We start from the raw sequence: 16952 nt of genomic DNA, 5'->3' as shown, positions 1-16952 counted from the left end.
GACGCCACAGAAGCAGGGACCAGGCCTGCTTTAATACGGCCGGCATGGTAGGGACTCAGTACACTGAGAGGGTGGAATGGGAATTACCTTGACTTTGACCAAGAGATGCAGAGTAAGGGAGAGAGAGAGAGAGGTGTGTGTGTCATTAGTTGATTGGCAGCCGACCATCTGTTTGAGTCATGTCGAGAGTCAGAGGGAGGTCTTGACCTCAAAGTACCATATTTTGCATATCCAACTCCCAAGTGTAAGGGCAGAACTAACCAAAGCTTCCCTAACAAGACTAGGGAATACTTTACCCAAATTGCTTTGGTAGCAAATCCAGTCAGACTAGAGAAAATAGGTTTATTGAAGTGATGCGTTCAAAATGTACCATGAGAAAGTAGAATCGATAGATCAGCTTTATACTGAATTTACAACAAATGTATCTCACCAATGCACAATAAAGTTGTACTGTAACATTGAGAAAGTTATTTCTGCATGACAGCCTGAAAAAAAGGGAGAGTATAAATATGACATTGAAATGTCGGTCTCGGGTCTCCACGACAACCCCAAAGTGTTTTTACTAGTGACTTCAGCACACAACTGCTCTCCTCTGTCTCCAAGAAATATGACCGCTTGGCTAACACTCAAAATAATTCCATTATGTACATGACAGGAGAAAGTCTTTTAGACAAATGGCCTGTTATTTCTTTAAATTGAGCCACTTCCAAAACCTTACGATGTTTTTGTGAATGGCTCCATGCGAGGTCGTAACATTTGTTACAACTCCAGACAGGGATTTTTATTTCCTTTTTTGTTTGAATGAAAACTAATGTTGTGTTTGCTCTTTATCTCCTTGTTGTTGTGATTCAGAAGTGGTCTTGACAGATTTGGCGGGTCTGTCTGGCCAGAGTCAAATGACACACTGTTTCCTGATGTTGTCTTGGACATGGTCCAGCGGAGATGATACTAGCTTGATGGACGTCATCTGTCCCAGTATCATAGCAAGGAGGATACAAGGGAAAAGGAATCATTGAAATTAAATCTATGACTGTTCTGTTACCTGTATTTGCCAGACAGTGCACTCCACGGTTATAGTGATCAACCGCTTATATTGATCAGCTTGACCTGCACAAATGTGATCACTCTGCAGAGTGCACTTACTGCACTGTATTAGTTAAGTGGTTTGGTCCTCTTTATGCAGTAATGTGTGCTTAGAGAGCTGAAAGTGAGAGAGCATACTCTGAAGGGTTGACATTTTAGGCAATAAAAATGGATTCCCGTCCCCCATATCTCTTATAGTCAGCCTCAGCCCAAGACCCTTGCCTTGCCTGATATTGTACAATGTAGTGTGACAGACTGGCATATTTGATGACATCTTTGAATTGTAAAAGTATTTGCTGCTAGCCATGAACAGTTCTGAAAGACAACTCTCTGCAAATACTCTTTAAATTGCTTCTTCGATGCAGCAATCTCTATGTATGACCTGCACTCCATTGCAGGTCAATCTACATTTCTGACCAGGTCTGACTGGCTGTGTTGCAGGTCAGGTGTGGGATATGACCTCTATTAGCCCTTTAAATGAGCTCAGATCTTCTGCCAGTGACCCCTGTAGTGTCCGTGTCAATCTCATGATAGGTTCAGGAATTCCGAGATAAGAATTAGGAAAGACTCCACGGGACCCTCTTATACCCAATCAACCGTACAAGGTGCTATTTAATAGATTCATGCTATAGAATGGGTTGATTCATGCATATCATATTTTCCCCAATGAGGGTGGTACAGCAGGCCAAAAATTTGACTGGAGATATGTGCTTTCCATATTGATGTGATAGGCTATGTATGAATACATGTATATCTGTGTACAGTCGTGGCCAAAAGTTTTGAGAATGACACAAATATTAATTTTCACAGTCTCCTGCCTCAGTTTGTATGATGGCAATTTGCATATACTCCAGAATGTTATGAAGAGTGATCAGATGAATTGCAATTAATTGCAAAGTCCCTCTTTGCCATGCAAATGAACTGAATCCCCAAACAACATTTCCACTGCCTTTCAGGCCTGCCACAAAAGGACCAGCTGGTATCATGTCAGTGATTCTCTCGTTAACACAGGTGTGAGTGTTGACGAGGACAAGGCTCTATCACTCTGTCATGCTGATTGAGTTCGAATAACAGACTAGAAGCTTCAAAAGGAGGGTGGTGCTTGGAAGGAGGGTGGTGCATTGTTCTTCCTCTGTCAACCATGTTTACCTGCAAGGAAACACATGCTGTTTATCATTACTTTGCACAAACGGGACTTCACAGGCAAGGATATTGCTGCTAATAAGATTGCACCTAAATCAACCATTTATCTGATCATCAAGAACTTCAAGGAGAGCGGTTCAATTGTTGTGAACAAGGCTTCAGGGCGCCCAAGAAAGTCCAGCAAGCGCCAGTACCGTCTCCTAAAGTTGATTCAGCTGCGGGATTGGGGCACCACCAGTACAGAGCTTGCTCAGGAATGGCAGCAAGCAGGTGTGAGTGCATCTGCACGCACAGTGAGGCGAAGACTTTTGGAGGATGGCCTGGTGTCAAGAAGGGCAGCAAAGAAGTCACTTCTCTCCAGGAAAAACATCAGGGACAGACTGATATTCTGTAAAAGGTACATGGATTGGACTGCTGAGGACTGGGGTAAAGTCATTTTCTCTGATGAATCCCCTTTCCGATTGTTTGGGGCATCCGGACAAAAGCTTGTCCGGAGAAGACAAGGTGAGCGCTACCATCAGTCCAGTGTCATGCCAACAGTAAAGCATCCTGAGACCATTCATGTGTGGGGTTGCTTCTCAGCCAAGGGAGTGGGCTCACTCACAATTTTGCCTAAGAACACAGCCATGAATAAAGAATGGTACCAACACATCCTCCGAGAGCAACTTCTCCCAACCATCCAGGAACAGTTTGGTGACGAACAATGCCTTTTCCAGCATGATGGAGTACCTTGCCATAAGGCAAAATTGATAACTAAGTGGCTCGGGGAACAAAACATCAATATTTTGGGTCCATGGCCAGGAAACTCCCCAGACCTTAATCCCATTGAGAACTTGTGGCCAATCCTCAAGAGGCGGGTAGACAAACAAAAACCCACAAATTCTGACAAACTCCAAGCATTGATTATGCAAGAATGGGCTGCCATCAGTCAGGATGTGGCCCAGAAGTTAATTGACAGCATGCCAGGGCGGATTGCAGAGGTCTTGAAAAGGTAGGGTCAACACTACAAATATTGACTCTTTGCATCAACTTCATGTAATTGTCAATAAAAGCCATTGACACTTGTGAAATGCTTGTAATTATACTTCAGTATTCCATAGTTACATCTGACAAAAATATCTAAAGACACTGAGGCAGCAAACTTTGTGGAAATTAATATTTGTGTCATTCTCAAAACTTTTGCCCACGACTGTACAGTGCCTTGCAAAAGTATTCATCCCCCTTGGCGTTTTTCCTGTTTTGTTGCATTACAACCTGTAATTTAAATAGACTTTTATTTGCATTTCATGTAATGGACATACACAAAATAGTCCAAATTGGTGAAGTGAAATTTAAAAAATAACTTCTTTAAAAAAAAATATAAAACAAAAATGGAAAAGTGGTGCGTGCATATGTATTCACCCTCTTTGCTATGAAGCTCCTAAATAATATCAAAAAAAAAAATGTATTTGTCACATACACATGGTTAACAGATATTAATGTGAGTGTAGCGAAATGCTTGTGCTTCTAGTTCCGACCATGCAGTAATATCTAACAAGTAATCTAACCTAACAATTTCACAACAACTACCTTATACACACACAAGTGTAAAGGAATGAATAAGAATATGTACATAAAAATATATGAATGAGCGATGGCCGAACGGCATAGGCAAGATGCAGTAGATGGTATAGAGTACAGTATATACATATGAGATGAGTAATGTAGGGTATGTAAACATTATATGAAGTGGCATTGTTTAAAGTGGCTAGTGATACATTTATTACATAAATGTTTCATTATTAAAGTGGCTAGAGATGAGTCAGTATGTTGGCAGCAGCCACTCAATGTTAGTGATGGCTGTTTAACAGTCTGATGGCCTTGAGATAGAAGCTGTTTTTCAGTCTCTCGGTCCCCGCTTTGATGCAACTGTACTGACTTCGCCTTCTGGATGATAGCGGGGTGAATGAGTTTGACACCCCTGCTCTAAAGTAGGAAACACATTTTGTCTTGAAGTGGATTTTGGTCACTTCCTCTTGAACTTGCAACTTGTAGACGTGTTGCTGTGTGTTTTGTCGCCAACCTTACTTTGCTACCTGACAACTTTACGATTTTTACTTTTTAATTACCGTTTATATTTTTAGTTTTTCCCTCAACTTTTTTTTTTCATTTAACTTTTTCACTCCGGACGCTTTATCTGGACATGGTTCGTCAGCACCTTCAACAGCCGAAGTTAAGTAGTAACATTAACATGGTGCCTTCTAATTGCAGTCGCTGTACTCATAATATACAGGAGAACGATCGCCTTACGGCGAGGATAGCTGTGCTACAAGCCAGACGCAATCGTTAGGCAAGGGTAATTTCAGTGTAGGAAAGGATGAAACAGCGTCTGTGCCACCAGTAAGTACAGATAGTAGTATAAATCCCCTCGCACAGTCCCCGCAGCCAGACAACTTTCTCATGGCTTCTGGAGGGAAATGCTGTTGGAATGCTCAACCGGTGTCGCTTATTCAGCCGACAGAAACTTTCAACCGGTTTTCCCCATTAAGCAGCGAGTCGGAGTCTGAGGCCGAGCCTTCTCTTGTCTCTACTCCTCCCGTTACGGGGTCTGAGACGCCGAAGCTTCCCACCATTAGCTCTGACAAATTGAAAACCCTAGTCATTGGCAACTCCATTACCCGCAGTATTAGACTTAAAACGAGTCATCCAGCGATCATACACTGTTTACCAGGGGGCAGGGCTACCGACGTTAAGGCTAACCTGAAGATGGTGCCGGCTAAAGCTAAAACTGGCGAGTGTAGAGAGTATAGAGATATTGTTATCCACGTCGGCACCAACGATGTTAGGATGAAACAGTCAGAGGTCACCAAGCGCAACATAGCATTACTCAATTTGTAAGTCGCTCTGGATAAGAGCGTCTGCTAAATGACTTAAATGTAAATGTAAATGTAGCTTCAGTGTGTAAATCAGCTAGAAAGATGTGTCGGCATCGAGTAATTGTCTCTGGCCCCCTCCCAGTTAGGGGGAGTGATGAGCTCTACAGCAGAGTCTCACAACTCAATCGCTGGTTGAAAACTGTTTTCTGCCCCTCCCAAAAGATAGAATTTGTAGATAATTGGCCCTCTTTCTGGGACTCACCCACAAACAGGACCAAGCCTGGCCTGCTGAGGAGTGACGGACTCCATCCTAGCTGGAGGGGTGCTCTCATGTTATCTACCAACATAGACAGGGCTCTAACTCCTCTAGCTCCACAATGAAATAGGGTGCAGGCCAGGCAGCAGGCCGTTAGCCAGCCTGCCAGCTTAGTGGAGTCTGCCACTAGCATAGTCAGTGTAGTCAGCTCAGCTATCCCCATTGAGACTGTGTCTGTGCCTCGACCTAGGTTGGGCAAAACTAAACATGGCGGTGTTCGCCTTAGCAATCTCACTAGGATAAAGACCTCCTCCATTCCTGCCATTATTGAAAGAGATCGTGATACMTCACATCYCAAMATAGGGCTACTTAATGTTAGATCCCTCACTTCAAAGGCAGTTATAGTCAATGAACTAATCACTGATCATAATCTTGATGTGATTGGCCTGACTGAAACATGGCTTAAGCCTGATGAATTTACTGTGTTAAATGAGGCCTCACCTCCTGGTTACACTAGTGACCATATCCCCCGTGCATCCCGCAAAGGCGGAGGTGTTGCTAACATTTACGATAGCAAATTTCAATTTACCCCCCCAAAAATGATGTTTTCGTCTTTTGAGCTTCTAGTCATGAAATCTATGCAGCCTACTCAATCCCTTTTTATAGCTACTGTTTACAGGCCTCCTGGGCCATATACAGCGTTCCTCACTGAGTTCCCTGAATTCATATCGGACCTTGTAGTCATAGCAGATAATATTCAAATCTTTGGTGATTTTAATATTCACATGGAAAAGTCCACAGACCCACTCCAAAAGGCTTTCGGAGTCATCATCGACTCAGTGGGTTTTGTCCAACATGTCTCTGGACCTACTCACTGCCACAGTCATACTCTGGACCTAGTTTTGTCCCATGGAATGAATGTTGTAGATCTTAATGTTTTTCCTCATAATCCTGGACTATTGGACCACCATTTTATTACGTTTGCAATCGCAACAAATAATCTGCTCAGACCCCAACCAAGGAGCATCAAAAGTCGTGCTATAAATTCTCAGACAACACAAAGATTCCTTGATGCCCTTCCAGACTCCTTCTGCCTACCCAAGGACGTCAGAGGACAAAAATCAATTAACCACCTAACTGGAGGAACTCAATTTAACCTTGCGCAAATACCCTAGATGCAGTTGCACCCCTAAAAACGAAAAACATTTGTCATAAGAAACTAGCTCCCTGGTATACAGAAAATACCCGAGCTCTGAAGCAAGCTTCCAGAAAATTGGAACGGAAATGGCGCCACACCAAACTGGAAGTCTTCCGACTAGCTTGGAAAGACAGTACCGTGCAGTGTCGAAGAGCCCTCACTGCTGCTCGATCATCCTATTTTTCCAACTTAATTGAGGAAAATAAGAACAATCCAAAATTTATTTTTGATACTGTCGCAAAGCTAACTAAAAAGCAGCATTCCCCAAGTGAGGATGGCTTTCACTGCAGCAGTAATAAATTCATGAACTTCTTTGAGGAAAAGATCATGATCATTAGAAAGCAAATTACGGACTCCTCTTTAAATCTGCGTATTCCTCCAAAGCTCAGCTGTCCTGAGTCTGCACAACTCTGCCAGGACCTAGGATCAAGAGAGACACTTAAGTGTTTTAGTACTTCATCTCTTGACACAATGATGAAAATAATCATGGCCTCTAAACCTTCAAGCTGCATACTGAACCCTATTCCAACTTAACTACTTAAAGAGCTGCTTCAGGTGCTTGGCCCTCCTATGTTGAACATAATAAACGGCTCTCTATCCACCGGATGTGTACCAAACTCACTAAAAGTGGCAGTAATAAAGCCTCTCTTGAAAAAGCCAAACCTTGACCCAGAAAATATAAAAAACTATCGGCCTATATCGAATCTTCCATTCCTCTCAAAAATTTTAGAAAAAGCTGTTGCGCAGCAACTCACTGCCTTCCTGAAGACAAACAATATATACGAAATGCTTCAGTCTGGTTTTAGACCCCATCATAGCACTGAGACTGCACTTGTGAAGGTGTAAATGACATTTTAATGGCGTCAGACCGAGGCTCTGCATCTGTCCTCGTGCTCCTAGACCTTAGTGCTGCCTTTGATACCATCGATCACCACATTCTTTTGGAGAGACTGGAAACCCAAATTGGTCTACACGACAAGTTCTGGCCTGGTTTAGATCTTATCTGTCGGAAAGATATCAGTTTGTCTCTGTGAATGGTTTGTCCTCTGACGAATCAACTGTACATTTCGGTGTTCCTCAAGTTTCCGTTTTAGGACCACTATTGTTTTCACTATATATTTTACCTCTTGGGATGTCATTCGAAAACATAATGTTAACTTTCACTGCTATGCGGATGACACACAGCTGTACATTTCAACGAAACATGGTGAAGCCCCAAAATTGCCCTCCGCTAAAGCCCGTGTTTCAGACATAAGGAAGTGGATGGCTGAAAACGTTCTACTTTTAAACTCGGAAAAACAGAGATGCTTATTCTAGGTCCCAAGAAACAAAGAGATCTTCTGTTAAATCTGACAATTAATTTGATGGTTGTAAAGTCGTCTCAAATAAAACTGTGAAGGACCTCGGCGTTACTCTGGACCCTGATCTCTCTTTTGACGAACATATCAAGACTGTTTCAAGGACAGCTTTTTTCATTTACGTAACATTGCAAAAATCAGAAATTTTCTGTCCAAAAATGATGCAGAAAAATATCATTTGCTTCTAAATAAACTTCAGTTAGTGCTAAATACGGCTGCTAGAATCCTGACTAGAACCAAAATATTTGATTCATATACTCCAGTGCTAGCTCCCTACACTGGCTTCCTGTTAAGGCAAGGGCTGATTTCAAGGTTTTACTGTTAACCTACAAAGCGTTACATGGGCTTGCTCCTACCTATCTTTCGCGAGTTGGTCCTGCCGTACATACCTACAGGTACGCTACGGTCACAAGACGCAGGCCTCCTAATTGTCCCTAGAATTTCTAAGCAAACAGCTGGAGGCAGGGCTTTCTCCTATAGATCTCATATTTTATGGAATGGTCTGCCTACCCATGTGAGAGACGCAGACTCTGTCTCAACTTTAAGTCTTTATTGAAGACTCATCTCTTCAGTAGGTCCTATGATTGAGTGTAGTCTGGCCCAGGAGTGTGAAGGTGAACGGAAAGGCTCTGGAGCAACGAACCGCCCTTGCTGTCTCTGTCTGGCCGGTTCCCTCTCTCCACTGGGATCTCTGGTGTGTTCTGCATTTAGGTTGAATTTATTGTGGATCTGGGGGGATGTGCGTGGGCGGTGGTACCTGCTCGCTTTTTCCCCTGTGGTGCTTCTTGCTTTCAGCCCCTGTTTGTTGTCTCTTTCCACCTCGTGTGGCTCAGTCTGTAGTCCATTTTGCCTCCTGAATTGCCCAGTTTCAGGCCCCCTGAATTGGGTTCGCACTCTTTATTTCGCCCTGGACTGGATGTGGTTCGGCTTCACGTGGGGCTGCGCCCTAGGCCTGCCGCCCCAGGGATGGCAGGCTGCAGGCTCCGGAACGCCGTTGCTTCCTGCGGCTTTGGCTTGGAGTCTCGTCGACCTACACCCGGCCTCGGTCAGTTAACCTGCTGGTGTGGACGGCCTCCCCCCCGCAGGCCGTTTGCAACGCCCCTCTCCTCACGGGACACGTTGGTGCCGGGGCGGAAGGAGTGTTGCCCACCAGGAGGAAATGACTGTAGCGCAGGTTTAGTGGTGGTACTGTTGGATTGTGCGGGGAAGTGAGACAGGTGTTTGACTGGCTGGATTTAGCCGTTTCCAGAGCTGGAGCTTGTTTAGGAGTTGTCGTTCAAATGGCCCTAAAGGTTACAGTTGGTTGTCACAGTATTGAGGGTGATTGGCTGGTTACAACTGGTGCTGTGTGGTTTGCAGGGAGCTTGCGTTCCAAGGGCAGCTTGATTTTTAATTTGTTTAAAATGAACGACAGCTAGTCTAAGTGTTAATTCAGTATGGTCTTTCTCTGAATTTTAGTTAATTCTTAACACCATTATGGAAACACACTCTCACGAGTTTTCCTGCTCGATACATCACATCTCTTCAATCATATATTATATACTCATGAGAGATACAAGCCAGGGTAAGGCGAGGTTAAACTAAGAGTCAGTGTAGCAGCAATGTATAAACCCACCCTGCCAGATTTGAAGTGAAATATTAACACGTCTACCCTAATGGGAAAAGGAAGTGATGTGTACCCAAAGTCGGTGCTCCTTTGCAGGAACATACAACTGTGCACGCAGATTGTGCTCTCCCGAAGCATAGATCCAGTAGAGGACGCCGTTTCGGATTTCCAAACTAACTCACCTTTAATAACTCAGTGAATTCCCTTCTCATTCGTCATCAGTATAATATAATATGGGGAGTCAACGACATTCCCTAGTTACCGCAGAAGCAATCTGAAATCTTACATCAAACAGGCCATAATACGGGGCTCGAATACCATTTTCCTATTCTTCACCACCCGATAGAGAGAAGAACGTTCACACAATTGCAAAGTTTATAGAATAGAGATGACCGTGAGCCTCTGATTAGGTGATCTGTTAGTGGGGAGAGAGTATTCATGCCCCTAAGCGTTGCGGCTTTGGGTCTTGGTATCGTCTATTCGCTCTGCTTGGTGCAGTTTTAAATGCTTCCTTGCTGGGGTATGGATTTGTGTTAGTAAAAGCCACTATTTTTCTTGCTTGCTTGTGGTAGCCAGTGGCTTCTTGCTCTCGAGCTATGCGACGATGGCATAGAGTAAGTTCAAATTTTAATCGTGGGGCATTCCCTAAGGGATGTGGTTTACAATGAAAATTAAAGACTGACGAGATGCTGTCTGATTAATAGACTAGAGAGAGATATATAGAAAGGTAGGAAAGACTAAGGAGACTTGGCTTGGACAGTGTGTGACCATTGGTCTCCGGCTAAGGATATAATATCCATTGGGAGTCGGGCTGACTTTGTGAGGAGATTGCGTGTTAATAGTTGATTATGGATGGCTGTCGAGTTTCCGGTTCATCCTTGTAGCAGCTGTGTGAGGTCGTGGATCCGCAGTGATGCAGTTACAATCATAAGTTGAATCTTGATATGCCATATCGCTGGAGGGGTGTATCTCTTCGCGCTCGCACTGGGATGGGTGGAATGGGTCAGTGTGAGAATACGCTCGTCAGATAGACATCCTATTTCCGGAGGTCTGTAGGAATTCGGGACGGGAGAGGACGGAGGTGAACTATTTGTTTGGAATTGTGCCTTTTATGGCGGTTTTTGATGGTCCCCAGCGGAGGTTCCTCTGGTTTGGAGGGAGGGTATTCTCCTGTTCTGGCAGAGGTGCTCCCGATAAAAGCATTAGGTCGGTTTCTCGGAATTCCTGAAGGGTCCGGCCGGGATGTATTTTGGATGAGCCGTTTGGCCAAAGGTTGTTTGGCTCGGGCCCTCCTCTCCAAAATTTACTGTGGCAACAGTGCTCCCAGTGGTCGGTATTGGGGGTTACTGGTTTGTCCGAGGTCCTGAACCCCGTGTGGGCCGGGGTATCAGAGCGCACAGTTTCTTCCCACATTCAGACACACGGTTTGTCAAAGAGTGGTGATATGAAACAATTGACCTAGTAGTTTGGTGTATGTATTGTTATGTGGCACGTGTCCCTTTCTAAAAAAATATTTATGTAGTTCTTGTCCGTGAGCTGTTCTTGTCTATAAAATGCTATGTTTTTGTGTGGACCCAGGAAGAGAGCTGCTGCCTTTTGAACATCTCTTGCGGTCCTACTAAAATAGTAAAAATAATAATAAATAAAAAGAGTGACCCATAATGATATCAGTCTTCAGGGTGGGGCTCTGCCCCTATCAGGCAATAATGGTATGGGGATTCTGGGTTAAGCAATGCTCAGTCAGTGGCAGGCATGCACATTTTCAACCATGGGTGATGAGGAGGTGATGAGGTGGTCCGGGTGGTTCCCCGTGTTCAGAAGTACGAGGTTGGCACAGCACTCCATCCTGGACACCTCAAGTTTGGCAAGTTTAAAAATGCCTCACAGTTTTGCCGGCTATTGCAGCGGTTGTTTTCCCTGCGATGGTTCACGTTTATACAATATTATTTATTGTCCATATTACATGGAATTCAATTGGTGTGAACGTCAGCATAACAAATACACAACACAACAAATATATCATGCAGTACGGAAAACTGGAAAGTTGGTAACACAAGTCACACATTTACAGTTTCCTATATTCAAAGTCTCTGAAGGCCTACTGTTCATTGCGTGCTGGGCAACTATGTCACTGTTCAGAAGCCCGATGCTGATGGAATGAAACTTTCCCTGTCCTATTCTACTGAAACTCAGCCGCTTAATTCTTCCGAGGGAGCAGCTTAAACATTGGGAGATTGGTGTGTGGGGTCCTCTATGATGCATTTGGTCTTGTCCTTGCCGTTTATAATACAGGCCCTGAAGCCTCTGTATGCGCCGCAGAGCTTGGACCAGGTTCACAGTCCGTCTGAGGTACTTATAACCACTGACAGCACCAAATCAGGCAGGAACAGAAAGTCAGCGCACGCTCTAGTATGGCAGTGTAGTAAGTTGAAAAATCCATTGTTTGCCATTCAGTTTCTCCAGTCTTGCGCAGTAGTACAGTCATAGTTTGGCATTTTTATTGATTTTCTGAGTGAATGGCATTAAAAGAGAGTGTGCCTGTTCCTGATGGTTCCAGGTGCTCTAAATCTAACGTTATGGCAATAATACTGTTCGCTGAACAAGAGAAAGGCGTAACTATTATAGTGATTCAGTTGAGGATCTACAATAAGCCTGCAAGGCCAGATGTAATCCGCTTTTCCTTCCTGGAAGGTATGCCTTGGAAGAAGCAGGGAGGTTTTGTATGACGAGGACTTCAGTTTCTTCCAACCAGCGGCAAGTCCGATGTGGAACTCAAATAGGTTTAGACGACGTACAACTTTCAGGAACCGAAAACAGGTGTTAGCCCAGTCAGGCTCCGTCAATTCCCAGATGACTCACTGAGATAGCGGCCATTGCACTTTTAAAGTGGAATAAGCTTGAAAGCTCCTGTAGGAATAGGATGTCCCCTCAAGAGCACTGAAAAGGGAAAAGTTTTTGTCACAGAACTCAAATGCTTCTATTTACAAGCAATACAGCTCATTTGGTGGACTGAATGGTAAGCAATAACATTCGGGGTAACTCAGCCCTCGGATCAGCCGTCTTAGGGGCAGGCCCATCAGGAACCAAATCTCCGGCCTCGCTGCCACCTGCCCAACGAGCTTGGACACCAGGTCCGTGCCAAGGGAGTTGCGAACCAAGGGCTGCCTGGGCCCACGGGAGCACAAGAATCAATGGTAAGCCATCCGACGATCCTCTCCAAGGTGGGTTGAACCAGAACCACTTTGGCGGAATCACGTAGAGGGTTCGAGGCCACTGGAGCACAGAGCGTGCTCCATTCTAGTGGGGCACTTGGGTTTCTCATCCGAGAAAAATAACGAACTACATGTTTTTTTTGGCTAGCATAAAGATCTACATCGGTCCTGCAAAAATGTCTCATAGCTGGGAAGACCCCCCAGGGGCGAAAGAAGTGCACATGCTCTCCAGTATAGGAGTGAGCCATGGTTAGGATGGATAGAGACGGAGTCTCTCCATCTGTTGAATGCAATGCCACCTGTATATTGTTGTTCTGAACAGCACACCGCCGGGGCCCGACAAAACAGGCAGGAAAGTGCTGACCAGAGATACACCGTTAGGAGCTCCCGGGTAAATTGACATGGCAGGTAGCTCTGGCACAGGTGGTCTATAATCCCGAATTCGAGTTCATTGCTACAGCGCACCCCACCCTCGGGGTGATAGCGCTGTCATGATCACCTTGTGGGGAATACAAACCTCAGTTAAGAGCACTGCAATGCAGAGGTCCCACACTGGGGCCACGGCCCGTAGGCTGAAAGGACCCGAAGTGACCGGTTAGCTGGGAGTTGTGTCCAGTTGAGTGGCGCTAGACTCAGCGATGAGAGGCATGCATTAACAGAAGCCCCGACGGAACGACTTCGCATCATAGAAACCATCATCCGCAAGTAAGGCGTGGCATCTGGCAAACGCACTGGTGTGACCCAGACAAACTTTTGGCTAAGCAGAGCGGAACCGGGAATACCCAACGTAGAAACTTTTGATGCGTGATGTGTCTATAGCTCGGACTAATGAAAGGAAAGCGCTGAGATGTAGTAAGCCCGGTCTTTTTCTGGGTTTTTATGATTTAGAGACTGGAATTTGGGTCGTAGCACGATTGTGTATACACTGCTTGCTCCTAGCTCCATGGGCCAGCCACCGCATACCCCACTCCCAGCAGACAAGACTTTCCTCCATCCACGCCAATCATCTCTGCTTCTGCACTTTGGGAAAGTCACCATCGGTAAATTCCAAGCTTTCCTCAAGAGCTAAACGTCTTTCCAGGGGTTGTCTGCAGTACCTGGAAATTGCGCACCTCGCCATGGACTGGCTCGAGCCGAGCCCTTACCTTGCTCCCAAAGCCGAGACAGACTACACATACAGTCGATCATGAGTATCTTTCCAGAATGCTAAGACCATATGATGGGGGCTGATCTCTACTGAACAGGATTAGTCCATCATTATTTTGGTCTCTTCATAGCCATCGTCCCATTGCAACCATTATTGAAGAAATAACTGATTGTTCGTGATTAGCAACACAATGTACAGGGTGTGAGCACATCTCTATCCGACTATGGGAACGTTTAGTTGGTGCAATGTGACAGTCTTGTTTTACAATTGTTATTTAGTAGTGGTGAATCGTTCCTGTTCATAACCTAGGTGATGATGGTAATAATGAAGGAATGAATCTGAGCCTCCCGCTTATAACTCTGGAAGGCGGTGCTTCCAGAGAGGTGCGGATTTCATTGGCATATCAGGCGTGTTGTAGAATCTTCAACCGAAGTTTTCGCAGAGTGTGTGATTCTCCATAATATATCGTACAGAAGTTGACTGACTAGAAGGGACTCCCCACTCTCTCTAGTTGTACCTCTCACCACGCAGGATTAGGTGGCTTGCACTGGGTCTGCCCTTCCTGTGAGTCATGAGCATTATCATTTTTTTGTTGACGTTGAGTATGAGGTAGTTGTTATTGCACCAGTCATGAACCTGTTTACTTCTGCTTGTAATGCAGTGTGTCATCTGAGAGGTTGATCAAGGGCAGTTGTCATCTGCATATTTCACTGCCAGCAGTCGTTGGACCCTCAGGTCATTGGGCATATGGAGAATAGCACTGGGAGAGATGACAGGTTCCTTGGGGGGAACGGCTAGAAAATGTACCAGAAGAAAGGTCCAGGAAGTCCAGCACTGCACAGGTAATGCTGGGGTTACTGTAACTGGGTGGTGGGAAGTTTGTCACAGGAGAAGGTGAGGTGATGCAGCTAAAAGCATGAGGAGAAGTCCAGGAAAGGATCACACATAGGAGTGAGGCCTTCCAGGTGTGTCACGGGCACTGTGCAACACCACATCAGGACTGATCCTCAATCTGCTTGTCGTCTTCCTGTACCGCAAACTAACTTGGATCAAAGACTCTTTCACATAGACCTGAGAGTGTGAGTATCAAGTGCTAGGCCTTCACAATGACTGACGTAACGTCAATTGACTAGGTCATTCAGCTCCGCTGAATTGTTCTTCATTGGAATGATTGCATGCTTCTTCTTGACTTGCCCCGGTGAGGGTTGCAACCCTGCCAGGCCTGCTGCAAATTTGTGTGGAAACATGGTTTCATTGTATATTTTTGTAGTTGTCCTTAGCCTGGACAACTTTTGTTTACCTGTCCCTCATGCATAGTGTTTTCACTTCCTATTGTTGCTAGTAGAAAAGGCTTGTCTGTTTCATCTTATTGTCTGTTTAAGTCTCTGCAGTATCAAGGCTTTGTTATTTGGATAGCTTCACCCTCTTGTGGGGACTAAATGGCCTCACGGACATAGTATTATGCAGTCCCCTAGATCCTGACTCTGAAGGGTATGGTCCCTGATAAATGTCCAGTTTGTACGGAAAAACAGCTCATAAGCTTTCTATAGCTTCCTCTGAACCATATCTGGACTGGGGCCCTTCTTAATATTTTCCTGTTTGTATGTTGGCAGGTAATTGAATTTTATGTGGGTCAGATGTGATCCACTTGGGGCTTTCTGCAGGACTTAATATGCCCTTTAATATTACAATAACACAAATCTATGTTAATCTCCTTTAGTGCTACAAAGTAACCTATTTTTCATAGTTTGGCAGGAATATGAAGTGAGCAGGGAGTTAAAATCACTGGAGTGGCATTTGGGTTTGGCATCAGGGGAACATTCTTCGCAGCGGTTGACACATTGGCAAGATGGTTTGAACAGGAGTTGTAAGTACTCTGCCTGTGGTTCTGGTTACATTAACAGTGTCCATTAAACACTTTGTTCCAAATTCCCTTGGGAGTAGAAATGGTGCAGTGAGAAGCAGAAATAGTTCACATCTTAATGTTGCAGACAGTTGCTCTTAAATGGTTTAAATGGAAGAGCTATCAATTTTGTGCCTTAGTTGATCTCCGTTGGCCAAAATGATGGTGGGGATTGTTTCTTAAGATTTGTAAGTTTTCCTTCACTAATCTCTCCTCTCTTGGTCTCCTTTTCCTTAGTCTCCCTTGTTGCGAATTTCCACTTGTATATTCCATGTTTGTATTAACATTCCTGCGGCAATGCGCTTAAGTATGGTTTTTTCCACCTGTGGGTGATGATTGTGATCTCAACAAGTTTGTTATCTGGTGTACCTGATAACTCCTCCATGGTATTTACTGTGTCTCCAAATTGCAGTTGGCCAAAGCAAGCAGATTCAGGCCTGCAATAAAACAGAAGCCAATTTGTAATCCTCTTTGTGCCCTTAGTTCATCTTCTCACATTCCATGTTTTCAAAATTAGACAAGTCAACTGTAGCTTAAACAAAAAACAACACAGCAGTATGTCACGGTTGCCAATTGAGGAGCGCCCCTTTTTCATAGATTGAATGATACATGATGTATTCTCATAATGCTAACATCCTCCCATCTCCATAGTTGCCCTGTACCCATTTTTATGGTTTGGTCGACGGCGTCTTTGGTAGCGTGCGGTGCCCAGGGGATAAGAGTACTGGCTATCTGGGGACGAATTGGGTCGAGAGGAGTCAAAGGAACAGGTGGAGGCTCCACTGCCACGCTGGTTTTCACCACCATATTCCAGTTTCCTGGCATAGTGAAGTCACAAAAAAGAGTTTGTTTGCACTCTGCTTCCAGGCGCGCCATTCCGTTTTTGGGTCTCATTCTGGTCGTTCTGATATGCGTTTTTGTCTCCAACGAGGACGGATTGAGGAATGGCGCGAGCTTCCGGGGTGGCTCAGTCATCCATTGGCGTTGGCATGATTCAGTTGGCTTCAGGTGAATAGGATTGTTCGTTGACTTTTCCATAATATGTTTCCATCATTCGTGCGAATAAGTAGATTATGCTGTATATTTTCTCTAAAGCTTACAATGAATCCGTCGAGTGTAAATACAAAACACGAAAGTTGATTGGTGCAACAATAATTTCACAAACAGGTAATACACTAAAAATAGATTTTA

At 44.6% G+C, this 16952-nt stretch overlaps 1 pseudogene; it reads left to right on the top strand.

The window, feature by feature from the left end:
• LOC111955730 (succinate dehydrogenase assembly factor 3, mitochondrial-like) overlaps positions 1-16952 on the top strand; it is a 31014-nt pseudogene that overhangs the window by 9322 nt on the left and 4740 nt on the right.

The sequence above is a fragment of the Salvelinus sp. IW2-2015 genome, linkage group LG31, assembly GCF_002910315.2.
Source record: "Salvelinus sp. IW2-2015 linkage group LG31, ASM291031v2, whole genome shotgun sequence".
Lineage (NCBI taxonomy): Eukaryota > Metazoa > Chordata > Actinopteri > Salmoniformes > Salmonidae > Salvelinus > Salvelinus sp. IW2-2015.
This window is presented reverse-complemented; position numbering and strand designations above follow the sequence as displayed.